Consider the following 25,158-nt stretch of genomic DNA (forward strand, 5'->3'; position numbering starts at 1 on the left):
GTGTGCCATTTAACTTAGGTGTCAACTTGACTGGAACATGGATGCACAGATATTTGGTCATGTTTTATTCTGGGTGTGTCTTGAGGGGTTTCTGGGTAATATTAACACCTGAATCGGTAGACTGAGTAAAAGAGATTGCCTTCTCCAGTGTGAGTGGGTGTCCTCTCATCCAGGGCCTGAAGAGAACAAGAGACTAACAGACTGAGCTCCAGGAAATTCGTACCCTCTGCCTGATGGTCTCTGAGCTGTTACAGGGATGTTCTCCTCCCTTTGGACTTAGACTGGAACTTATGCCAACAGCTTTCCTGGTTCTCAGGCCTTTGGACTACAAATCTGGGGACTTCTTTGATTTCCATGATTGTGCGAACCCATTCCTAATAATAAATCTCTTTTATTTTTATTATTATTATTTTTTTTGTGTGTGCACAGTACATTGTTTCTCTGGGGTGCCCTAATACAAGCAGTGTCCTTCAAAAGCTCACAAATACTTGGAAACTCAAAATGTCATCTTGTTTAGGAGTAGGTAGAGTCTTTGCAGATGTAATCAGCTGAGGATCAAGATCAGATCACACTGGATTATGTTGAGCCCTAAATCCAATTACTGGTATCCCTATTAGAAGAGGAGAGGACACTACAGAGACGCACACAGGAGAGAAAGTCACAGAAGTCTGAGGCAGAGACTTGAGTGTCATAGCTACACGTCAAGGAATTCCCAGGATTGCTGAAGCCCACAGAAGTTAGGAGGAGGCAAGGAAAGCCCTTCCTTAGAGACCTCAGAGGGAGAACGGCCCAGCCAACTCTTTGATTTAGACTTCTCGACCAAGGAACTGTTAAAAAATAATGAATTTCTGTTGATTCAAGCCCCAATCCTATGGTTATTGTTAGAGTTAACTCCAGAAAACTCACAGGGAGTTTCTGGGAAAGTTCCCATCACTCCAAAAAGACTCACAGAGAGAAATGAAAATGTCAACCTGTCAGGTGAATGGCAAATGGTTATGCATAGCTGGGGCCCAGGTGGAGAGTCAAGGCCCATGGGAAGAGACTGAAGAGCTAACAGAGTTCAGCAGGCCATCACCTAAGGGCTGAAAAGCAAATGATGGACGGTCAAGGAGAAGATCAAGGGAATCATGAGTGAAGAAAAAAATACCATTCACTGAAATCTCATTTTCCCCAGCAAAGCTGTGTTCTAAAGAGGATATTCCCAGAATGACGTTTTCTTTCACAGGAATCCTTGGTCTTCCTTTCTAATTTTGTTAGCTCTTTTCCAGTCCAGAATCACAGAAACAATTTTATTTACTCTAGACTCTGGGAATGGAGTAAGAGGCCATGGTTAGCTACCTTCCCAATCTGTACAGATGACACACATGCATTTCAATAGGGACTCTTTGGAAATAAAGAGTTCGGGGAAGATACTGGTACTTTTGAAGGGTGGGGCATAGTGACATGATAGGAGCTGGTATTTAGTGTGTCCTCTGCTTTCAAATTCATGCTGACTGCATGGCCTTAAACAAGTTACTTACCCTCCTGAGCCTCTGTTTCATCATCTAAAAGTTAAGTCAGCAGTACCTAATTAATGGACTGGTGGTAATTAAATAGGTAATACGTGGAAAGTACCTAATAAGTACCTAGTGTACAGTAACAGCAGCTCTTAATATTTTTGAGTGTTGTTTCAAAATTTTAGCACTAATAACACTTTGGACCAGACAACCCTTTACTTTGGAGAATTATCTTAAGCATTATAGCATGTTGAGCAGCACCCCGGCCTGTACCCACTGGATGTTTATAGCACCCCTACCCCCGGACATGACAATCAAAAATGTCAACAGATATTGCTAAATTTCACTGGAGGAAAAACTGCATGCAGTTGAGAACCATTGCTTGGAGTAAAGTAGGCAAGATTCTGCACAACTTTCAAAACCAGTTGTGGATGATTGTTTTTGTCCCATCTATATAGTGAGCAGAATTCACATAAATGTTTTTGTTATGAGTAAGAACATTTTTCTTATTTAAATAAAACATCATCCTTCTTTCCATATAGTGGAGGGTCTATCTTGTATGATTATCTTCCTTCAAATTCCCCACTGGATGGGCTGGGAAGGTAAAGCCATGGCACTACATCAGATTGGGGTATGAGGGCAGATTTATTTCCAACACTGATATTTCTTTGATATCTTATGGTTTCCCCATGAAAATTCATACTGATGTATCTTCTTCCTGGGACTTTGAAAGCTCCATCATATGATTAAATATTCCAAGTAGAAAAGAATGGGCTTTGGGTGCACTTCAAGCTATTGGTGGTGTCTTGTATTCAGGTATTCAGATATCAGGCATTTTAAATTTAGGGGTTAATTTTTACTACCCAGCTAAAATTTCTTTTATTCTATATATTTTTTCTTTTGCTTCTACATTTTTTAAAAGCATACATGTTTTTCTTTTGCTTCTACATTTTTTAAAAGTAACCACCTTTTAAAACAAGGGGAAATATTTCAGAATCCTTAAATACTCAGCAAGAAAAAGAATACTATCAGCAAAAGGGAACATGTTAAAACATTTTCCCAATAAAACTGAGCAAACACAATAGCAAGCACTTGAAACAAGCTGTCTAAGAGTGTTGGTTCTGGTGGGTATTTAATTCTGTATTCTGTTAAAATCATTTTGGAGACAGTAGGATCTAGACCTGTTATTCTATAGTCATTCTCCAGACCCATACCATAGAGAATGACATTATATTAAATGCTAATTTTCATTTTTATAATTTAATGAGCTCCTTCTGAGAAGGCTACTGTTTCACCAGCACATCAGAGATATCCAGGATGGCCAGTGCAGAATGAAAGTTGAGGTCACGCACCTGAAGCAGATGTTGCTGTTTCAGTTATTCGTTGATGTTCTCCAGACTCTGACAAGCATCCACTCATTATTAGGCAACTGAAGCTTATTGGAGTTAGTATACATTATGCAACACTCTAGATGTAAGTATGAAAGGAATCTCAATATTTGCTGGAGGGGGGTACCAGGGATTGAACTCAGGGGCACTCCACCACTGAGCCATATCCCCAGCCCTATTTGTATTTTATTTAGAGACAGCGTCTCACTGAGTTGCTTAGTGCCTCGTTTTGGCTGAGGCTGGCTTTGAACTCACAATCTTCCCGCCTCAGCCTTGAGATTATAGGAATGTGTCACCATGCCTGGCGGGATCCCAATATTTTAATGAGAAAGCAATCATGAGCTGAAATAGGCTTTTTTTTTTTTAATTAGGGAAGACAAATAATATTTAACTGAAAGTCCCTTGCGCTTATAGGTAACAAACTTACACAGAACACTTCAGAGCTAGATGACATGGAAAATCCCAAAGAAATTCTTTTCATCAGGTGCAACAACTTCTGTTAAGAACTGAGTTTTAAAGAAAGAAACTGAAGAAGACTTTAGAAGATAAAAATATCTCCCATATTTTTGGATAGGCAGAATTAATATTGTTAAAATAGCCACATGGCCCCAAATGCCATACAGATTTAATACAATTCCTATTAAAATACCAATGATATTTTTCATAGAAATAGAAAAAGCAATGATGAAATTTATTTGGAAAACTAAGAGGCCCAGAATAGCCAAAGCAATCCTCAGCAAGAAAAGTGAAGCAAGAGTTATCACAATATCAGACTATAAATTATACTACAGAGCTCTAATAACAAAACAGCATGGTATTGGTACCAAAACAGAGATGAAGATCAATGGAAAAGAACAGAAGACACAGAGACAAACCTACATAAATATGGTTATCTCATAGTAGACGAAGGTGTCATAAACACACACTGGAGAAAAGGTAACCTCTTCAACCAGTGATACTGGGAAAACTGGAAATCCATATGTAGCAGAATGAAATTAAACCCTTATGTCTCACTCTGCATGAAATTTAATTCAAAGCAGATCAAGGACCTAGGCATTAGATCAGAGACACTGCACCTACTAAATGAAAATATAGGCCCAACCCTCCACCATGTAGGCTTAGGAAATGACTTTCTCAATAAGACTTCTAAAGTGCAGGAAGTAAAATCAAGAATCAATAAATGGGATGGTATCAAACTAAAAAGCTTCTTCACAGCAAAGGAAACAATCAAGAATGTGAAGAGAGTGCCTACAGAGTGGGAGAAAAATCTTTGCCACCTGCACCTCAGATAGAGCATTAATCTTCAGGATATATAAAGAACTCAAAAAACTTACACACCAACAAAATGAAAGAAAACCCAAATAACCCAATCAATAAATGGGCAAAGAAACTGAACAGACACTTAACAGAAGAAGAAATATGAACAGTCAACACATACATGAAGAAATATTCAACATCTCTTAGAGTTAGAGAAATGCAAATTAAAACTACACTGAGATTCCATCTCTTTTTAGGCAATTATCAAGAATACAAGTAACAACAAATGTTGGTGAGGATATGAGGAAACAGGTACCCTCATATATTGTTGAAGGGACTGAAAATTGGTGCAACCACTCTGGAAAACAGTATAGAGATTCCTTAGAAAACTCAGAATGAAACCAACATTTGATCCAGTTATCCTACTCCTTGGCATATACCCAAAGAACTTAAAATTAGCATACTATAGTGATGTAGCCACATCAATGTTTACAGCAGCTCAATTCACAATACGTAAGCTATGAAACCAAGCTAGGTGCCCTTCAACAGATGAGTGGATAAAGAAAATGTGGTATATATACAAAATGAAATATTACTTAGTCATAAAAAATGACTTTATGACTTTTGCAGGTAAATGGATGGATCTGGAGACTGTAATGCTAATGAAATGCTAATGAAATGAATTAAGCCAATCCCCAAAGGCAGGATGTTCTCTCTGATATGCAGATGCTAACACACTATAAGGTATATGGGGCATTTAGAATAGAAGTTCATTGTTTTAGATAAAGGGAAAGGAGTGGGTATGGTAATAGGAAAAACAGTGGATTAGATTGAACATAGCTTTCCTATGTTCATATACAAATAGAATAGATGACTGGTAAAACTCCACATCACATTTATTCACAAGAGTGGGACCAAGATAGAGTAAGTTCTCCTCTATGTATATATAATATGTCAAAATATACTTTACTGCCATGTAAATCTAAAGAGAATTATAAAAGATTACTTATAAAAAAGAGAACTGAGTTTTGAGGGGACTAGCAAGCTGTGTCCTTCTTGGCCCCTTTCACTCCTTGTACTGTAGGAAGGGAGAATCTAGGACAGAATAATGTGATTTTACCATTGTCCTCCATGTGTGCAGACCTTTCTTGGCAAAGAAGCGTTCAAATTGCTATGGGGATACATTGGGGACTCAGGCAGGGACATAACTCTGTCTTACTCCCGGTGACACCATTGGTTGCAAAGGAACTGGATATATTATGTGGGATATATTAAAGCGTTTCCCCTCCAAATGTGCCCTTTGAGGATGAAACTACTCTAGGAAGAACTCCAACTTCAGATGAGATGCTATTTGATATTAGAGTTGTTTATATACTAGAACCACAGGGCATAATACTACTAAGTTGTTCTTAAAAAGACAGCCACCTTATTTATTCACCCACTATTAGAAAACGCTCTAAGTATTCATCAGTCTTCTGAAAGCACACAGACACACACAGTAACATTTATGTTACAGAATAATTAGGAACTGCCAGAATTGAGAGCTACATTATTAATCTGCTTTGCTGGTTTGAAACCATCAGAGTTACAGTTTTAAATTTTACTTATATAAACTCAATGCAGACTTAAAACTCACATTTTGAAGGTTATAAAAATCAGTTGATGGCTAAAATACAAACTCAGACAGTAAACTGTCACTAATATGAATGCACTAACATTAAACCACATTGTTACTGGCGTTTGTAAGCCCATTTCAATCTCTAGTTTTTGATGGGAAAATATTCCTCTATTCATTCTCTTGATAACATGGTTTTTGAAATGGTACTTATGTAAAGGTAAATAGCATTTTGCAAGCTCTTCTGGAGTAGTAAAGGGCAATTAACAAACAAAAGATAACTCAACAAGTCAGGACTATAATCTGGGAATGTGAAAAGACTTCTATTTTCTAAGACACTACATATTTGTCTTACTCAAAGACACAACAGTGCAGATATGCCACTCATATTTTTAAAAAATTCTCTTTTCACTTCTGGAATGTTTAAGTAGGTATGAAACAAGATGTAACAGTAGTAGATCAAAGTCATGGATATGAATCTTTTCAATGCAATATATAAGGTGCTTATGGATCCCACTGTTTTACATTTTTAAAGGTGATTATGTTACAATTATTTTAGTTGCCATGTTTAGCATTATATTGTGTCTATCATTGCCTGGACTATTTTATTTATTTATTTATTTTTACTGGGGATTGAACCCAGGGATGCTTTACCACTGAGCTACATCCACAGTCATTTTTATTTTATTTTTCTAAATTTTGAGACGGGGTCTTGGTAAGTTACTGAGTTTGGCCATAAACTTGAGATCTTTCTGCCTCAGTTTCCCAAGTCACTTAGATTCTGGTTATGTACATTCATGCCCAGCTTCGACTATTTTACTGTCTACATGGGAGAGCAGTTTAACATCTGGGGGTTTACACACACACACACACACACACCCAACAGTAAGCAGGATGTGGGCCTGGAAGACCTTCCTGTTTGTTTGTTTCAGCCATATTTCCAGCATTTAGCAAATATTTAACAATCTCAATAAACATCTAATGGATAGTAAATCTTCTGCACATTCTTTAAAACCAGAATCAACCTTATTTTCTTTTATTGTCTCTTTAGGCCTGGAAACTTCTCTTGGGACAAAAGAGGACCAAGAAGACAGGGATGCAGGCCACCCTGTTGTGTGAGAGGAGCCGGATGGGGGAAACTCAGACAGGACCTAGCTGTGGCTTTGCAGCTAATTCCTGGGGTAGTCCTTAACTGCTCTGGGCTTCAATTTCCTCAAATGAAAAATTGATGGGTCTCAGGTAGATGACCTGAAACATCCTTCCTGATGCTTTAAATTCTAGGATTCTAACAGATGGTAAATCTAACCAAGATATTACTTGGAATAGTTGTACCTAGCTCAGAATCAGGGAACAAGAAGGATATGTAAAGAATGTTTAAAAACTGAAAGGAAGAAAGAATAAATAATTGTTCTAAGAATGCATTAATGCTGCCTGTGCATCCATAGGATTTTCCACCAAAGAAAGGAGCTCTTCTCTATAGATATAGATTTTTGCAATTAAAACAAAGTCAGAGAATGTTTTTTGATAGTTTAATTTCAATTATATAAGTTATTCTTACTCTTGGTATTTAAAAGGTGTGATTTAAAAATTCAGAATGCATTTATATACTCCCTTAAGAAGTGCTAATAGGGTCACTATAGGTGGGGAAATTTTTATTTTGCATCTTAAGCCCTTTTGTAAGTTATAAATAATCATTTCATAAATATTCTTCAGGAGAAAAAAGAAAGGGATAAATTCCTGTCTTAACAAAACCTCAGCTCCTAGTGTTGATTCTAGATAACATTTAGCCCCCAAATTCTATTAGTTTACAACTTCAGACATTATCATTTCCAGAATTACCCTCATATCAGTAAAGCAGGATTTTACCTAAATAGGTCTCAGAACTATAAGGTGCTAGATCTTTGAAATTCTTTTTGAACAGAAATAATACTAATTTTAGTATTAACCTAAACATAAACTTATTTGACAATCAGAAAAGATCTATATATTTTCAAATAACTTACTATTCAGAAAATATTTTAAATGAAAAATTCTAACATTATCTAACACATGTATTCTTCTTATAGGATTAAATCAGAAAGTTCTTTAAGAATGGAATTTTGCTGCTACTTAACCAAAAATATGTCAGTGGTAAGTTATTTAAACTCTTGGAACCCTAGTTATTGCATTTGAATAACAAAGGTAACACCAGGCTTATTTGAGGGATTATTATGAATTTTAAAAAAGATAATGTGTACGGAGAATCTGCTTTGGTACTTGACACAGAGGGCTAGGGCCCTCTGTCAGGGAAGATTCCCTTCCCTGAATGGAGCTCTCCTTTTCTTGTAATGGCTGAATACAGTGTTAGAGTCTTAACCACCCTGACAGCATTCAAGCCTCTCTCCAAACAGGAACCCCCATACTTCATTCATACCAGAAAGAAGACCTCACTGTCCTTGGTACAGGATTTCCAAAAGTGAAAAAAGACCAGGCATTTGTCCTTGATGAAAAATTCAGAAGGAAGACAGATAGCATGAGGAATTACAGTCTGATGCTGTGAATGCTGAATGAAGATTGCTTTTATTTTTGTTGTCTACACTAGGAGCTCGTCTCCTAAAAAGGTCTATACTCAAAGGACTTAAAATTAGCATACTATAGTAACACAGCCACATCAATGTTTATATCAGCTCAATTCACAATAGCTAAACTGTGGAAGCAACCTAGATGCCCTTCAATAGATGAATGGATGAAGAAAATGTGGTATATATGTATGCAATGGAATATTACTCAGCATTAAAAGAGAATAAAATCATGGCATTTGCAGGTAAATGGATGGAGTTGGACAATATCATGCTAAGTGAAGTAAGCTAAACCCCCAAATCAAAAGCCAAATGTTCTCTCTGATAAGTGGATGCTGATCTATAATGGGGGAGGGCATGGGAAAAATGGAGAAACTTTGATTAGGCAAGGGGGAGGGTGCACGGGGACAGGAAAGATGGTGCAATGAGATGAACATCATTACCCTAGGTACATGTATGACTGCACATATGGTGTGATGCTACATCGTGTATAACCAGAGAAATGAAAAGTTGTGCTGCAATTGTGTACAATGGACCCAAATGCATTCGGCCATCATATATACCTAATTAAAATAAATAAATAAATTATTATTTTTTTATTTTTTTAAAAAGGGCCCAAAGGGCTATGTGAATTCAGAGAGAGGAGTGATAACTGTTGATCCAGGAGGGCTTGTCAATGATTTCAGTGAAAGGGCAACAGCAACAGTTGTAATGGATTTTGAAGGATGACCAGCACATTGTGAGTCACTGGAGAGCACGTGGTAGTGAGGGGGATTTGGGGAGGAGTGGGGCTTGGAGGAGAGTCGAGGCAGAAGAACCAGCTTGTGTAAAGTAAAGGCATGAAGAACAAGGCTTAGGAAAGGTGCAAACATTCTGGGAAAGATCAGCTGATGAGGAGCAGAGGCAGTGACCCTGTATTATGACATTCTAAGGAACACTGGACATAGATTTTTCTTTTTCTTTCTTTTTTTGGTAACTGGGGATTGAACCCAGGGGCACTCAACCACAGAGGCTTATCCCCAGCCCTATTCTTTGTATCTTATTTTAGAGACAGGATCTCACTGAGTTGCTTAGGGCCTCACTAAGTTGGTGAGGCTGGTTTTGAATTTATGATTCTCTTAACTCAGCTTCCTGAGCCTTTGGGGATTATAGGTGTGCACCGCCAGGCCCGGCTTTAGCCATGGAACTTTTAAAACTTGAATTTCAGAACAAGACAACAAAGAATGAAAATGATGCAATCTGAATGTAAATTAGTAAGTTGATTTGGGCAGTCATGTTTTAAAAGGAAAAAAAGGTTAAGAACACTGAGAAGGAGGTACTTGTGTTTAAAGCAAGGCTGTTTAAGATTTGCCTAAGGTCCATTAATGTGATAGAACTTTTCTTTACCATAAAAAAACAATGCTTCTGTGTTTTAAAGTTATTTGGTGTTTACATTACACGAGAGGCAGAGGAGCATAATCATTCAGAGTTTAGGCTCTGAAGCCAGAGTGTCTGGATTGGAATACTCACCCCCACTAACTGAACCTTAGATAGGTTAGTTAGCCAACCTCGATGAGTCTCCAGTTTCCTCCTTAAATAAGGAGTTAAAATGTGCACGTTGTCAGGTGTGTTAATACAAAATGAAGTACATGTGTATACAGAAGGATGTCTGGCGTAAATGAGAACTCCGTAGACATCAGCCCATCTTGCTTTGTGCCTTTGCCCTCATTCAGCAGCCATTTTCTTTAGAAAGTCCCTACAGTATTCAAGCTCTAGGCTGACTTCCAGGGATACAAAGATAGATACAAAATGACTTTTGTCTTTACAATCATTTGTGGTTTCTCACATCACACTAGAGGGTTCAGCAATAGTAGTGCAGACTTATATCCTAGTTAAAACACTTTTCTGAACTGTTTGGGCAACAGTGATTTAAAAATCTCTCCCCACAACATTGTTTATTATTATTATAACAGCCAACTCCTCTCTTCTCCCTTCTCTTCTTCCCCAAAATTGGAGAATATCATGTTAAGTGAAATGTTACATCTCTGCAGCCTGAACTATCTTTGATGGCAGGTATTTCCTGTGATTCCAGGCAACAGTGAGCTTATTTTAGTAGCTTCCTCTACTTATGTGCACCGAATCTTCCAAAGATGAGTATTTCCACCATTGCCTTAGAGGTCTCTTTGCTAATTCATTTGACTTATGTGTTAATGTAGCATCTATTATTGGTGGGTGAATTTTTCTTTCCCAGTGGTATTTTTTTTCCCCAAAAATCATACCTTCAGAAAGTCTTATTTCCGTAAGCTGGAGAGAAATGTTAATGATTAGACTTTTCAGAGCTATACCAGACTAAGGAGAAGACTTGCTTGGAAAACATCAGTTATTCGCTGCCTTTTAAACCACAGCATAAAGCTTTTCATCTCTGTATCTCTTAGCTGCAGGTTTATGACGGGGTCCAAGTAATTCTGTTCTGTTCATGATGACATTTGCTCATTGTCTGAAAGGATTCTAAATTAGGTATTGCAGGTTCAACATTAATTTTGGTTGAATAGTTGAAAATTGTTGGAGAAGGGACACCATGTCCTTTTGAGTATAACCACAGTACATTAAAATGGACAGATGAGCAGTTGTGATAGCCTCGAAGGAAAAAAATTGAAAAGGAAAAATGTCTGCATACAAATGAGAAGGAAATGAAAACAGCAAGGCACTTACATTTAAAATAACTAAGGAAAGTACCAAAATGATTACATGAAAAACTACTTTAATACCAAGGAAGCCCCTTAGAATGAATGGGACCATTGAAACAGGACAAATTGTTTATCTGTTAAAAAAGATAAGACACTGGCATCCTGACCACTTTATACCTCTATTCAGTATTTATTATAGGAGATGTGTGAGATGTTCAGAGTGTAAGGCATCTTCAAATAGTAAACACCCATTCTTAGAAGACAGAGAGAACGGATCCCTCAGCTAATGGTGAAAGGTCCATAATAAAATAAGAAGCTCTAGGTTTAAATGTAAATGCCAAATGGATGGAATTGGAGAATATCATGTTAAGTGAAATAAGCCAATCCCCCCCAAACCAAAGGCCAGATGTTCTCTCTGATATGCAGATACTAACTCACAATAAGAGGGGAGGAGAAAAGAATAGATGTTCATTGGATTAGAATGAAGGGAAGAGAGGGAGAAGGGGACTAGGAAAGACAGTAGAAAGAATCAGACATAACTTCTCTATGTTCATATATGAGTACACCACAGTGTGACTCCACATAATGTAAACCACAGAATGGGAAGTTATACCCCATGTATGTATGATATGTCAAAATGTACTCTATTGTCATGTATATCTAAACAGAACGAATAAAAACTTGAAAAGAAGAAATAATAAATAAAAATAAACAAATTTAAGTATAAAAATAAAAAAGTTCCAACAACAAAAAAATATGAACGCCAGAATGAGACTGGTGTCCCATGAGAATTTCTTGTATTATACACATTAGTTTATGAAATGTGCACATTAAAAATCAAAAATCATATTTAGGATATACCTAAAACTTTAAAAATATTCCTATTAATTTGAAAAGCCAAATGAGAAGGGTGACAATGATTTTGTTAAGAGACAAAAATTAATGTTACAAAATTGTACAGCTTAGAATACAGTTTTAAATATAGTAAATTAAAAACTCTTAAGGATAAAAATAATCCAGTCTTTAAGAGAATGAGAAATAAGTATTTATAAAGACTGCTATCCAAAATATACAAAGAACTCCCAAGATTCAACAATAAGAGAATAAAGAACCCAATTAAAAGGTAGGCCAAAGACCTGAATGGACACCTCATCAAAGAAGATATACAGATGGCAAAAAAGAAAAAGAAAATATGCTCAACATTAGATGTCATTAGGGAATTGATAATTAAAATAACTATCCACCTATTAGATTGACCAAACTCCAAAACACAGACAACACCAAATGCTGGCAAGGATGTGGAGCAAGAGGATCATTTATTATTGGTGAAGATAAAAAAAAAAAAAGGTACAACCACTTTGCAAGAGAGTTCATCAGTTTCTTACAAAACTATATGTCTTCTTATTATACAATCAAGTGATTATACTCCTTGGTATTTACCTAAATGACTTGCAAAGTTATGTCTACACAAAAACCTACACAGATGTTTACAGCAGCTTTATTCATAATTACCAAAACATGAGAGCAATAAAATGTCTTTCAGTAGGTCAACAGATAAATAAAATGAGGCACATCCAGAAAACAGAGTATTATTCAGCACTTGAGTGATCAAGTCATAAAAATAGGGAGTGAATTTAATTCCATATTACTGAGTGAATGAAGCCAATCTGAAAAGGACATACACTGTATGATTTCAATTGTATGGAATTTTGGAAAAAGAAAACTATGGAGGCATCAAAAAGACATTGGTTTCCAAGGCTTAGTGGAGAGGAGGACTTTCAGGCAGTGAAACTACTTCATATGATATTTTAATGGTGGATACGTGTTGTTGTACATTTGTTATCCACAGAATGTACACAAAGAATGAACTCCAATGTAGACTATGTAGTTGGGTGATAACAGTGTGTCAATGTAAGCTCACAGATTGTAATAATAAATGTGCCACTCTGGTGGGATCCAGATAGTGGGGGAGGCTATATATATTTGAGGACAGGGAGTATATGGGAAATGTCTGTAACTTTCCCTCAATTTACTGTGAACAATAAATTGTACCCAAAATTAAAGTTTATCAATTAAAAAAAGAAATGTTCCATTGCTGTTTAAACCACTGTATGATTCCATCAGATAAAGTTCTGTAATAGGCAAAACTAATCAATGGTGATATGAACTAGGATAGTGATTTCCTCTGGGGGAATCAGCTACAAAAAGGCATAAATAGAACATCTGGAAGTATTGGTGAAGTTCTGCTTTTTGATTTGATTGACAGTAATCACATTGTGAAAATTCACAGAAATACATGTTTCCTGGTATCATGTGTGTGTTATATCTCAATGTCTTTTTTAAAAAAAATTTTTTTTAGTTGTAGATGAACACAATACTTTTATTTTTATGTGGTGCTGGGGATCGAACCCAGTGCCTCACGCATGCTAGGCAAGTGCTCTACCACTGAGCCCCAGCCCCAGCCCCAGCCCTCAATGTCTTAATTTAAAGTTTTTTATAAGTGAAAAAAAGAAACAAAAGCCAAAACAAAACAAAGACCAAATGAAACTACCCAACTTTAAATTTATCTCCTGTGGATTATTTGTTTTACTGGGGAGAAGCAAGTAATCCCTGCATACTTTTCTTCCAGTCATTTTGGAATGAGGCATTAATGGATGAGTTAGGATGCAACCAACAAGAGAAAACACTTAAGTATTTTAAAATGGGTGGAATTTAACCCAAGAGAAATGATTACATTTGATGCGAGGCTAAACTAGATATAGTAAATCAACCTAAAGAGCATAATTAGCAAAAAGGCCAAGGTACTACCACCTATATTTCTCAAGGGACCAGAGGAAGAGCCAGTGTTGCTAGGGTTCAGGGTTCAAGGTTACTGGGGAAAGCTGGAGGTAAAGGCTGGGGTTGGAAAGTAGCCCACAGGGGTCTATCCCCATGGGACTGAGCAGGTGCAGGGTAAAGCATGGACCTCAAGGTAAAAACAGGTACAGACTGGCACACTGGAGAACAGAGAACTCAGAAAATCAGTTTTTTCATTTTCAATCCTCTTGGAGTAACAGCTCCAGTAGAGAGATGGACTTAATGATATTTTCAAAGTGCACTGTTTACCTCTTGGGAGGTAAACATTTAGCAAACATCTTGAAAACAAATGAAATCACCATTGTAGTTCTATATCCAGTCTCAACAAACCAAATTCATGCATGCACCCTTAAGATTATGAGAGAGCTACAGACCTTCACTGTGAAGTTAACCAAAAGTATAAAAAGGCAGGCAGTGAGCAATTAAGGCAGGCAGTGAGCAATGTCTGCAATGTTGCTTTATTCAGAAGGTGACATGGGTGCATTCTGGTGATCTGGACATCACCATTATTCACAGAAGAAAATAAAATCACATTTTGAAAACTGATCTTAGAAGGAAGTGAAAAGTCACACAATTTCCCCAATATGACCACTACTCAATTCCTCCAATCCTTTCTGTCCTAAAAAAAAAGATGATATTTAAGGCTAATATTAAAGCACAAATTTGCAAGTTCTTTTATATCATGAGAGGGTATTATGTCTGATGATATAAAATATATTTATTCATCCATTTTATAGCCAGGCAAACAAAACTTAATGTGTTGTATGTGTGTGTACTTAATTGTTCATAGAAGTTAAAAAAATTACTGCACTTGAACTTAACCATGTCCTGATTTTAATGTAGGCAACATGAAACCCTCCGGCAGGCAGCTTTTGAAATGTTATCTTTATCTCACACGTAGATGTGTCAATGATTAAACTACCAGAGACACAAGCAAATTTTCCTTCAGTTTATGCCTTATTAAAACATGGTTCTTATCTCATTCTGACTAATTACTCTAATATGAAATATGTTTTCTATCTTTAAAATAATTGCCAATTTTTAGAGGAGAAATAAAACGTTATGGCATTTGCTTAACAGAAACAAGAAAGATATTGTCGGGGCCATCTCTGTGTTGAACACCTCATAATTTAGATGGTTTCTGATAATAATAAAAACAAAAGGAACAGAAAATAAGTCTTTCACTGTCTGACACCCCATTGAAAGTAGAAAGCTGGAAGGTGTTGGTAATATTTAACCCCTTTTATTAAAGGGAGAGAAGCACTTTACAAGGACGTCATTGATGTCCATCTTACATCCGTGGGCTTAAACACACTCACCTAAAATTCCGTGAAGAAACAGCATGAACTTTCCAAAACCATCTATATTATTTTCTTTGAAATGGCTGTTGATTATGGCATTTAAAGACTCCCCAAGTGCTTCATCCAGGGATTTGTAAATCCTATATATCTGCAATGACAAAACATCGGTTTTATTTAGCTAAGAAACTCACATGTTTACTACAGAAAACAGCCAAGAATGGCAGTTCTAGAACATATGTTATTTTACAAAACCCTCATGCACTATTAATAACTTGTAATATTCAACTCAGAAGATTGGTTTTCATTTACTATAAGAAATAAGTTATTTCTTTTCCTATAAGAATAATGGCATGGATGCTAGAAGTCCTTTCACAGATGAGGATGGACAGGCCCAGAGGGATCAAGTGACTGTCCAAGGTGAAACAGCAGGTTAATAACAGGAGGGAGTCTGGAACCTGGGGGTCCTAGCATAACTCTTTGTCTTTAGATGATTAAAAACTTAGAAATGAAACCAGGTGCGGTGGCACATGCCTGTAATCCCAGCAGCTCAGGAGACTGAGGCAGGAGGATCTCGAGTTCAAAGCCAGCCTCAGCAAAAGCGAGGTGCTAAGCAACTCAGTGAGACCCTGTCTCTAAATAAAATACAAAAATAGGGCTGGGGATATGGCTCAGTGGTTGAGTGCCCCTGAGTTCAATCCCTGGTATGAAAAAAAAAAAAACCAAAAACCAAACAAAACAAAACCTAGAAATGGGGGAATATGGAATCTGCTGTTTTCCAAGTAGGTAATTTTCTAGAATATTGAATCACCATAATTTCTACTAAAGCCAAGGAACTTCCTGTTGAAGCTGGAGTCCTCAGACACAAATGTTCTCTAATGGCCTAATCTTGAGCAGTTGTAAGTAGATATCTCATAGGAATTAGTTACATACAGCAAAGGCAAACCAACATCATTTAATAATCCATATGATTTATTATGTTGTGTAGTAATAACATATAAACAGTAAATAGCTCACAAAATGGGCTGTTTATGTTTCTTAAAGCTGAATGGCTTTATAAGTTTTTGCCTTCTGAGAAAATTCATAGATGAAAACTGGAGGAGAGAAGCTCTGCATGGTTCTGGAAATCACATGTTAAGACAAAGGAGAAGAGAGGGAGGAGGGACACATTAAGACAAAGGGGACAAGGTATCTGACAGCTGTGGGGACAGAAAAGGGAGGGACTGATAGGTAGAGGGTGCCCTCTGTCCCCAGTTCCAACCAAACTGCTTTCCTCTCCAGCTGTGTTCTCTAACTCAGGTCATCTAAAATGATCATAATCATCAATTTAACTTTCATGACTAGTTTTAGGCATCTTATGGTTTTAGGTGCATAGAAAACAAAATCCTATAACAATAACTCCCCTTTCTTCGAATCCAAATTTTCAGATAAGTTTGTTATTTCATGAGTTATTAATAGGAGATAAAGAAAATTTCATTGCACAATCAACCCCTGTTGTGTCATATCAAGACCCAACAGTGCTAGGTACATGCATGAATTTGGCACTTTTGAATTAAATGTATTATTACAAAACTTTCTGATTTTTTTGTTTGTTTTCTTGAAGTACATGCTATCATTATTTTAAAAATTGGGTTTGAAGTAGGTTAAACCTATGCATTTGGGAATATGTTATATGTTAAAATGTTGTCTCTCCCCCCCATGAATGCAGGTCTCCAAACCACGGTGTCAGGAATGAACAGAAACTTATACAATCTTATATTCTTTCATGTAAAGCCGTGTGTGTGTGTGTGTGTGTGTGTGTGTGTGTGTGAGAGAGAGAGAGATAAAGTGAGCACACAGAGATAAACATATCTAGCTCTATTTGACAACCCAGAATCATTCAAAAAATCCCTTGTTGTTGGCCTAGTGACCTATCAGGATCTTGTTGCTGGTCTTTGCTCCTCCACCTGTAAATCTTGGGGTGGTGGGTACTTTGCATGTTTGGTTTTTGCCTAGCTCCCTGGGTCACCCTGGACTGCAGTGGACTAGGAGGGAAACCAGGAAGCACTCAGACAGACAGCTGGGTGGCCCGAGTGGACTGGGATCTATGACTTTAATAACAATTGCACCTTGGATGATATGCTGATTGTGAGCCAGCTTGAGTTTCTGGCCACTACTCCTTCACCAAAAAGTGACCCTGATTCAGCCTGTAGCTCAGGCAGTGATCAAAAGCAGGTGTCTGATCTGGAGGCAGCTCCATCTCTAGTACTCCTAGCTTTGTTCCTTGTGGGACCCCAGAATACACAGAACTGAATATAGATAATTCTTTCCACGTTTGAACCAGAGGGCGGCTTGCCTCTGGTTCTGACAGTGAATCAAAGCCTTCAATCCTGCTCCTTCTCTTGCTACAGCCTATTGAACACTTGAGAAGCAAAATTCTCACATGAACACTCTCTGGGGATAGAAAATGATACTTTTTTTTTCTTCTTTAAAATTTTACTTAAATACCAGGTCAGTAAACTGAAATTCTAGGTTGGAAAACCTAGAATATCTGATTCAACTAGAAGTTAAAGATTTAGTACACTGAGATAAAATAAAAATAAGGTCTCCTTTACCTAGTTCCCTGACAAAGATTTCAGGCAGGGTTTCCATTCAAGTTAAGAGTCGATATCACACCACAGACTACTACAAGAGAAAGAAGTATTTTACTCTATTTGGGGCATCATATTTTAGGCATCTAGGTTGAATGGAAGTTGCAGGAGGTAGATTTTTGCTAAATAAAAAAAAACTCCCTTAAATTAGAGCATATACAAATAGAAATGCCTTCACACCAATAGTATTAATATAGGGAATAAATATGATAATCTATTGATAGTCACCATGATGTGGGATTTGGTAAGGGCCATACAGCCATTACACAAGGATGGGGTATGTGGTCACTCCAGCTGTAATTCCATGGGACCAAGCCAAACATGAGACTCAAGTACAGTTAGTATTCACATTACCATTAAAGTTTGTGCCAGTGCTGATTTTCCCACTTAAAACAGCTCTCCATCCTCACTCTCTAGTGTTTACCTTGAAATATTTTCCTCATAGCACTTCCAACTTTCTAATGTATTATTTATCCATTGTCATTTCACACTAACATATAATCTCTACAGAAGCAAAGTTTTTGTTCATTATTGCACCACTGATGTTCAAGGTGATGGCTAGCACACAGTAGGCCTGCAGGAATATTTATAGCAAGAACACACAAACCAATGAGTGAATAAAGCCTTTTTGGTTGTCACCAAATTTAAAACTAAGAAGAAATTTGGATATTCTTAATCACAAAGATTTGCAGATCAGATTTAGGCTTATAATTTATGACAGTGAATTAAACTGACAGTGAATCAAAGCCTTCAATCCTGCTTCAATAATGAACCATGGTAACAACTTTGTCTATTCATCCCCTAGAAAAAAACAAAGTAGAGTGAAATATAAGATTAAATAACATGGATGCAGTAAAGAAGAAATTTTATTAAATTGTCTTTCTTATTTTAAAAGTTGCCTCCTTTTCTTATAAATGTATTAGGTCCAATCTCTTCTCTGTTACCCCTGTGACCTTGCACCTCATTAAAATAATTTCATCCCAAGAATTCATAAGAATTTTATTCACACTGGAAAAAATGAGGAACCCAAGCAGTCATTTTATCTGTTTTCATTATTAGGTAGGAATTTGCAGCAGAAATACTAAAGGGAAGGGGGAAGTTGGTGGTCTCTAGGACTTATACTGTAGGCTTTCCTTTTTTGTTAGTTATATTTGGGAAATCGGGGTGCCATGGGTCTGGCTTATTCGATTTCAGTGGATGGACAACAATTTCAGATCCTTGGGTTAGATGATGATATCCATAAATTTGCAAAGTGTGCACCAGAGAAATGCAAACATGGAGAGCTACACTGCATTCATAAACATATAAAATTTGGTAATTTATGGAGTTTGACACTGTTTGTTGACATAAGTTGCAGGACCTATTAAAAGAGTTTGGTTAAGAATGATTGTAGTCATTGGAGACATGGTAACAACTTTTCCAAATAATTTCCAAACAAATAAATCCTGCTTTTTTCCAGCAGCTCTATGCCATGGAATTCAAGATGGCATGCTAAAATTTCACCCCACCTAAGCCTGGGATTCCTGTTAACCCTCTTTTGCAAACATAGCAGCAGAATGATCCTTTCTAACAATGAGAAGGCTGGGAGAGAAGGAAAAACTTTGGATCTGAAAGGTCTCTCTTCTGCTGTTATGGAAAGAAGACTGACGTATGATTAGAAGACTGGGTTTTCTTTCGTACCACTAACTAGCTGGGCAAGTTATTTACTCTTAACTTAGTTTCAGTTTCCTCATTAGTAAAATGAGGGTATTAAGTCTAGATCATTGGTTTTTCAGTCAGTAGTGGTTCTCCTCTCACCCTTAGGGACGTTTGGCAATGTCTTGAGTATTTTCACTTGCAAAGGAAAAATGGGTACAAATGGTATATGGCAGGTAGAGGCCAGGGTGCTGCAGAACATCCTGCAGTATACAAGATGGCCCCTACAAATAATGAATCAGTCCAAGTGTACCAATACTAAGTTGAGAAACTTTGGTCCAGATGGTTTAAATCCCTCTCAGACCTCAAACCCTTCTGTAATTTCACCACAGGCTCCATACAGATCTCTGATATTGCACAAAGTAAGCCTAATTCACCACTGAAGTTAACCTGGCAAATGGACAGATCTGAAGACTATCATACTAAGTGAAATAAGCCAATTCCCCAAAACCAAAGGCCTAATATTCTTTCTGATATGTGGATGCTAACACACAATAAGGTGGGAGGGAGGAATGGGAAGAATATAAGATCATTGGATTAGACAAAGAGGAAGGGAGGAAAGATAGGATTAGGAAAGACAATAGAATAAATTGGACATAACTTTCTTATGTTCATATATGAATACACCAACCACTGAAACTCCACATCAGGTACAACCACAAAAATGGGATCCTGGTTAGAATAAATTATACTCCATTTATGCATTATAGTAGTCCTCATAGCAACTCTAGATTTCCCATAGCTCTAGCCACCAATGACCATGAAGGTTCTCATGTTACCAACAGTTGTGCCTGCTAAAAGAGAAGCAATGCATCCTTCAACCTCACATAACAAAGTTGTTGATGTCAAAATACACTCTACTGTCATGTAGATCGAAAAAGAACAACATCAATAACCAAAGATAGCAAGAGGGTATTTGAGCAAATATAAGAAAGTAGCAGAGAATTCAGTTTCACTCTTGATATTTTATCATTGGGGATAAAAAAAAAATCATACTTCATCACTCAGGTTAAAGTAAGATAAAATGGAAGGCATAACATTTGGACAAAATAGCTGTCAAAAGGAATGGATGTATACATTCAGTAGTGAGTGCAGAATTTTTACACCATAGAGCTAGAGACCTGCTCACATTCAGGAACTCTTCAACCATCTGACAACTTGCCTGTCAGCCTCAGTTCAGTTGGGTGTTCTGTCAACTGTTTTACAGGTGATGAGAAGAAAGAAGGTGATTTATCCAGGATTTCTCAGCCATAGTATTTCTTGCACAGCATTTTCTGCCTAAGGTTCTGCCTTTGTGATTCTTCCTGTTGCATCTCACTGAGGTTAGGGCAGTGGCTGACCAGATGATATTAATTTTAAAAGGACATGCCCCTGATATGGTATGTTTAATGACATATTGCACTTGGGCAACCTCAGCCAAGGAGCTCAGCTACTAAAAACTCAAGGATTTACACATATTTTTTTTCTTTTGTTAAACAAGAAAAATAAGAATGATGAGCTCAGATGCTAATATTTATGAAAAAAGCAAATTTAATTTAAAATAGAATGAGATAGCAAGAAACTAATAGAGCTTTTGGTTTTTTAAGTTGCAGTAACTTTCTTTATAAGAGAGGTGGAAAATATGACAAACTATGAAGAAAATTATATTGTTTACATTCTTCCCTGGAGGAAATTCCTATGAAGATTTTAAATATTTACTGCCAGTTATATATACACACATATAAATATGTATATATGTGTGTGCTTATGTGTATATATGCCCACAGGTACATACACGTACATACACAACACATAATTTTTAATGAAGTTGAGGGATTATACTTTTCTTTTTTAACTTCTGGTGTTTCCTAGTGATCCATACATATTCAGCATAAAGCCTTCTTTTTATGGCTAGGGGGTTGTTTTTATTCAATTTGCTAATTAAAGTTTATGAACATATAACCATATGGGACATCCACAGTCACTGAGAGTTTTATTTTATTCATTTACTTCATGCACACATTCAGTCAGAATGTATTTCTGCTACATTCTAAGGTAAGGCAGTAGGTCATCATTTTACTTTTATAATATAAACTTCTGTAAGAAACCCAAGTTTCCCAAAATATCAGAAAAAGATGAGTCATTTTTCTCAGAAAACATCTAAAGAAAGTAATTATCTCATATTGCATCTTTGAGGGAAATATGCACAAAACCAACAAGAGTCTCATTTTGTTGCATAATTACTGAAAATAAGTGTAGTCGAAGTTTTCTTAGAAGAAAATCTCTTTGTCTGAATATAGGCAGGGCAATATGCAGCTAAAATCATACAGGCAAATGCTTCTGCAGTTTTGAGCTCATTAAATCTTCAAACTTTCCATGTTGACATTAACTCCAAGTAAGGAAGAAATATTGACATATTTTTTACTCACTAGGAAAAAAATCTTTATTTTGTCTTACATTTAAGCGCTACCTTGAAATTGGTCAAAAAGAGAATTAAGTTCAATTTTGAAGGATAACTAACAATGTGACAAAGATTAGTCCAATTAGTTTTTTAAAAGAGGAAATTTTAATTAGTCACATGCAGATATATCATAGATTGTATTAAAATCTCCCTGATCCTATGTGACCTTTGCTTTCATGTTCATAGTTTATGTTCATTCATTCGACAGAGAAGCCCGTCTTACATGTCTAAAAGATTAATCACGCAATGTGATTTGCTTTAACTGTGTTTGATTTTACCATGGTATAAAGATCAAAACAATCCGAAGAGAAGGAACAAAGAAACTCATGGAACTGCTTATAGAAAAAGAACAAAATTTAAAAAGAAAAAAGATTTAAAGGACATTTTATCAATTATTAGTAACATAAAAAAATAAAAAAGGAACGTGGAGGATAGGAGAGTATGTTTGCAGGCAGAGTACCACGCTTCCCACAAGTCTCCTGAATCAAAGTTGTACTAAGTACATGGAATCCCACATGTTTTAAACATTACTCTTTTCTAATATGCATAAAAACTCAACCATAAAACTTGTTCTCACAAAAAATACAGCAGTTATTTGGATGCAATTTCAGTGACAAACTCTGGCTGGCACAAAAACCAGATTTTAATTTTTGTTGTTGCTGCTGGTAATATATATCTTGTTTCCCCAGGAAAAATATTTATGTGCAAAATAAAGGTGGGTGTTTTCTAAAGCAAAGATATACTTTTTCTGGAAGGCATAAAGAGACAAGTGCATCTAATTCTGGTCTTCTGCTCTGGCCTTGCCCTTCAGGGGTGTGTTTTTCCCTTATCCGGTGGACTTGAATATACCCTATGCCTAGAAGCCACCTGAGGGCTACTGAAGGGCTGACTTGTCATCTCCACCTGACTCAGAAGATGAAAGTGCCTTTTTAAAATCATGAAAATAAAAGATATATCATTTACCTTAGTATCAGAAATTAACATGCTACTCTGGGGTTCAAAATAGTGAAACTAGACCCTACATCAGGGCTTCTTGGACCTTTGGTCCAAAGAACCCTCCACCACCAAAGTTTTTTTTTTCTATAGTTGTTATAGCTATTAATATTTATCTTATTAGAAATTAAAACTTGGGAATTAAAAATATTTATTTATAAATTCATTTGAATAATAATGGTAAACCCATTGCATGTACAATAAATAATAAAATGGCAGTATTTTCCAAAACAAAATTTGGGCAAGAAATACAGCATGGTTTTACAAATCTGAAAATATCTTTAATGTCTGGGTCAATAGAAGCTATCTGGATTTCCATATCCACTCCTGCACTGAATCTATTGCAAAATGAGGTTTGAGTTGTAGAGTATGAAGAAACTCCAAGTTTACACAGAGACACCGTCAGAAACATCAGAATATTTCATATTAATACGAATATTTGCCTTTGATGTGACACTGAAATTCAACAAATGGTTGATCCTTAAAATAGAGTTGCAGTGTGGAATCTTTAGCCAGTCAATGAACTTTAAATAATCGTTGCATTAAAGTTTATCATTAGTCTTATACTTCATATACATATTTTTACATATATATAACTTTTATAACACTGTACATTTGTTGTTTGGAAATTATTGGTTCTCTAGATGCTGAAGATATTCCAAATGTTGACACATTTCACTTTCAATAACACAAATCCTTTTCATATCACCATCAACGCCTGGTGCTGTGGCTCATGCCCGTAATCCCAGTGGCAAGGGAGGCTGAGGTAGAAGAATTGAGAGATCAAAGCCAGCCTCAGCAAAAGTGAGGTGCTAAGCAACTCTGTGAGACTCTGTCTCTAAATAAAATACAAAATGGGACTGGAGATGTGGCTCAGTAGTCGAGTGCCCCTGAGTTCAATCCCTGGTACCCAAATCACCATCAGTCTCATCAGAAAATTATTTTAAAAGTAATGGGAAGCTGTCAAGCTTATAGTGGCAGATGCAAGCTTTCCAAAATTCTGCTGGAAAGTTTAAATTATATCATTGTTGGAAATTTTTCAGTTGTTTTTTTTCCCTGAAGTATCAAGCTCACTTCATTCATTTCCAAGAAAATATTTGCCAAATTCCCATGTCTGGATAATCGTAGTTTGCCAGCCAGTTGTTCTTTCAAATAAACATGTTGTTCTATGAAAGAAGTGGTGGGTTCAGCTTGTACCCCAAACCATTGTACTTGGAGACAATTATTGTATCTTGATACATTTTAAAAGTGATTTATGGCTCCTTTCCATTTTCTCACACCAATTGTCAGAAGGATGTGTATTAAGGCTTTGAAATTTAACAAAATGGTTTCTTCTTCCCATTGCTTTGTTTTTCACTATACATGGATTTGGGTAAATGACTACTGGAGTTTGGGACCACTGCCTTGGATTATGATAAGATACCCACAGTTTTAGCCACCACAAATTTTATGCTATCAATATAAATGTCTGCAGATTGAAAAATGTAAATAATATGCTATGTTATTAGTAAGAGGGTTTTGATATCAAGGAACCCTAGAGAGTCTTAGGGACTTTACTTTGAGAACCACTGCCCTAGAAGGAAGGGAATATGTTAAGGTGGTCAAGTGGGAGCCCTGAGATTTGACAGTCAATGGTAACTCATATCATTACTGATTTAATCTCTCTATGTTAAAAGGAAAATTACTTATCTATTTCAACCCCAGTTTTCCCATTTTTACTCTTCTGAAAGGAAAAATACCAAGTCTTACCTCACAGAGTTAGTTGTTCCTAAAGATTAAAGGCAATCATTTGGCACAGTGTCTGACACACAGTAAACTCAACAGATATTAACTATGATTACTAATATTTATATTATCTTTCTTTTTGAGAACAAGGATTAATGATGTGAATAAATTAGAATATCAGCTGCTGGATTCTGTTTATCCTACCCAAATCCAAATTTAAGTTCGACATTTCCTCTGTGAATATAAGCTACATGCAGCTATACACTTTTTCTCTACTCCCTTGAGTACAAAGGGAATACATTTTGCCCCTTGTATGTTGAATTTGCAAATTCTTATATAGTCAGTCATGAGAGACATTGCTTGGTAGTGAAAGCCAGCGGTGATAAATGAGAGATGGTATTGTTAGTAGGTCCCCAAATCCCCCAACCCCTGACCTGATGCTTGGTACACCATGTTTGCTTGGGAAGCAGAATGTACCAAGGAATTACCCTATGACCAGAAACCTAGATCACAAGGACTCACAGAAGCACCATTTGCCCAA

At 36.5% G+C, this 25,158-nt stretch overlaps 1 protein-coding gene across 7 annotated transcripts in view; it reads right to left on the reverse strand.

Moving 5' to 3' along the window:
* Nucleotides 1-25,158, reverse strand: part of Dtna (dystrobrevin alpha) — a 348,780-nt gene that overhangs the window by 172,704 nt on the left and 150,918 nt on the right. For 5 of the 7 annotated variants that reach the window (XM_078030189.1, XM_078030188.1, XM_078030190.1 and 2 more), the window contains one exon: nucleotides 15,156-15,285. The exons of the other annotated variants lie outside the window; for them this stretch is intronic. The gene's annotated coding sequence lies outside the window, so the exon portion shown is untranslated. The remainder of the gene's footprint in view (nucleotides 1-15,155; nucleotides 15,286-25,158) is intronic. 7 annotated transcript variants of the gene reach the window in all.

The sequence above is a fragment of the Ictidomys tridecemlineatus genome, chromosome 13, assembly GCF_052094955.1.
Source record: "Ictidomys tridecemlineatus isolate mIctTri1 chromosome 13, mIctTri1.hap1, whole genome shotgun sequence".
NCBI classification, from domain to species: Eukaryota; Metazoa; Chordata; class Mammalia; order Rodentia; family Sciuridae; genus Ictidomys; species Ictidomys tridecemlineatus.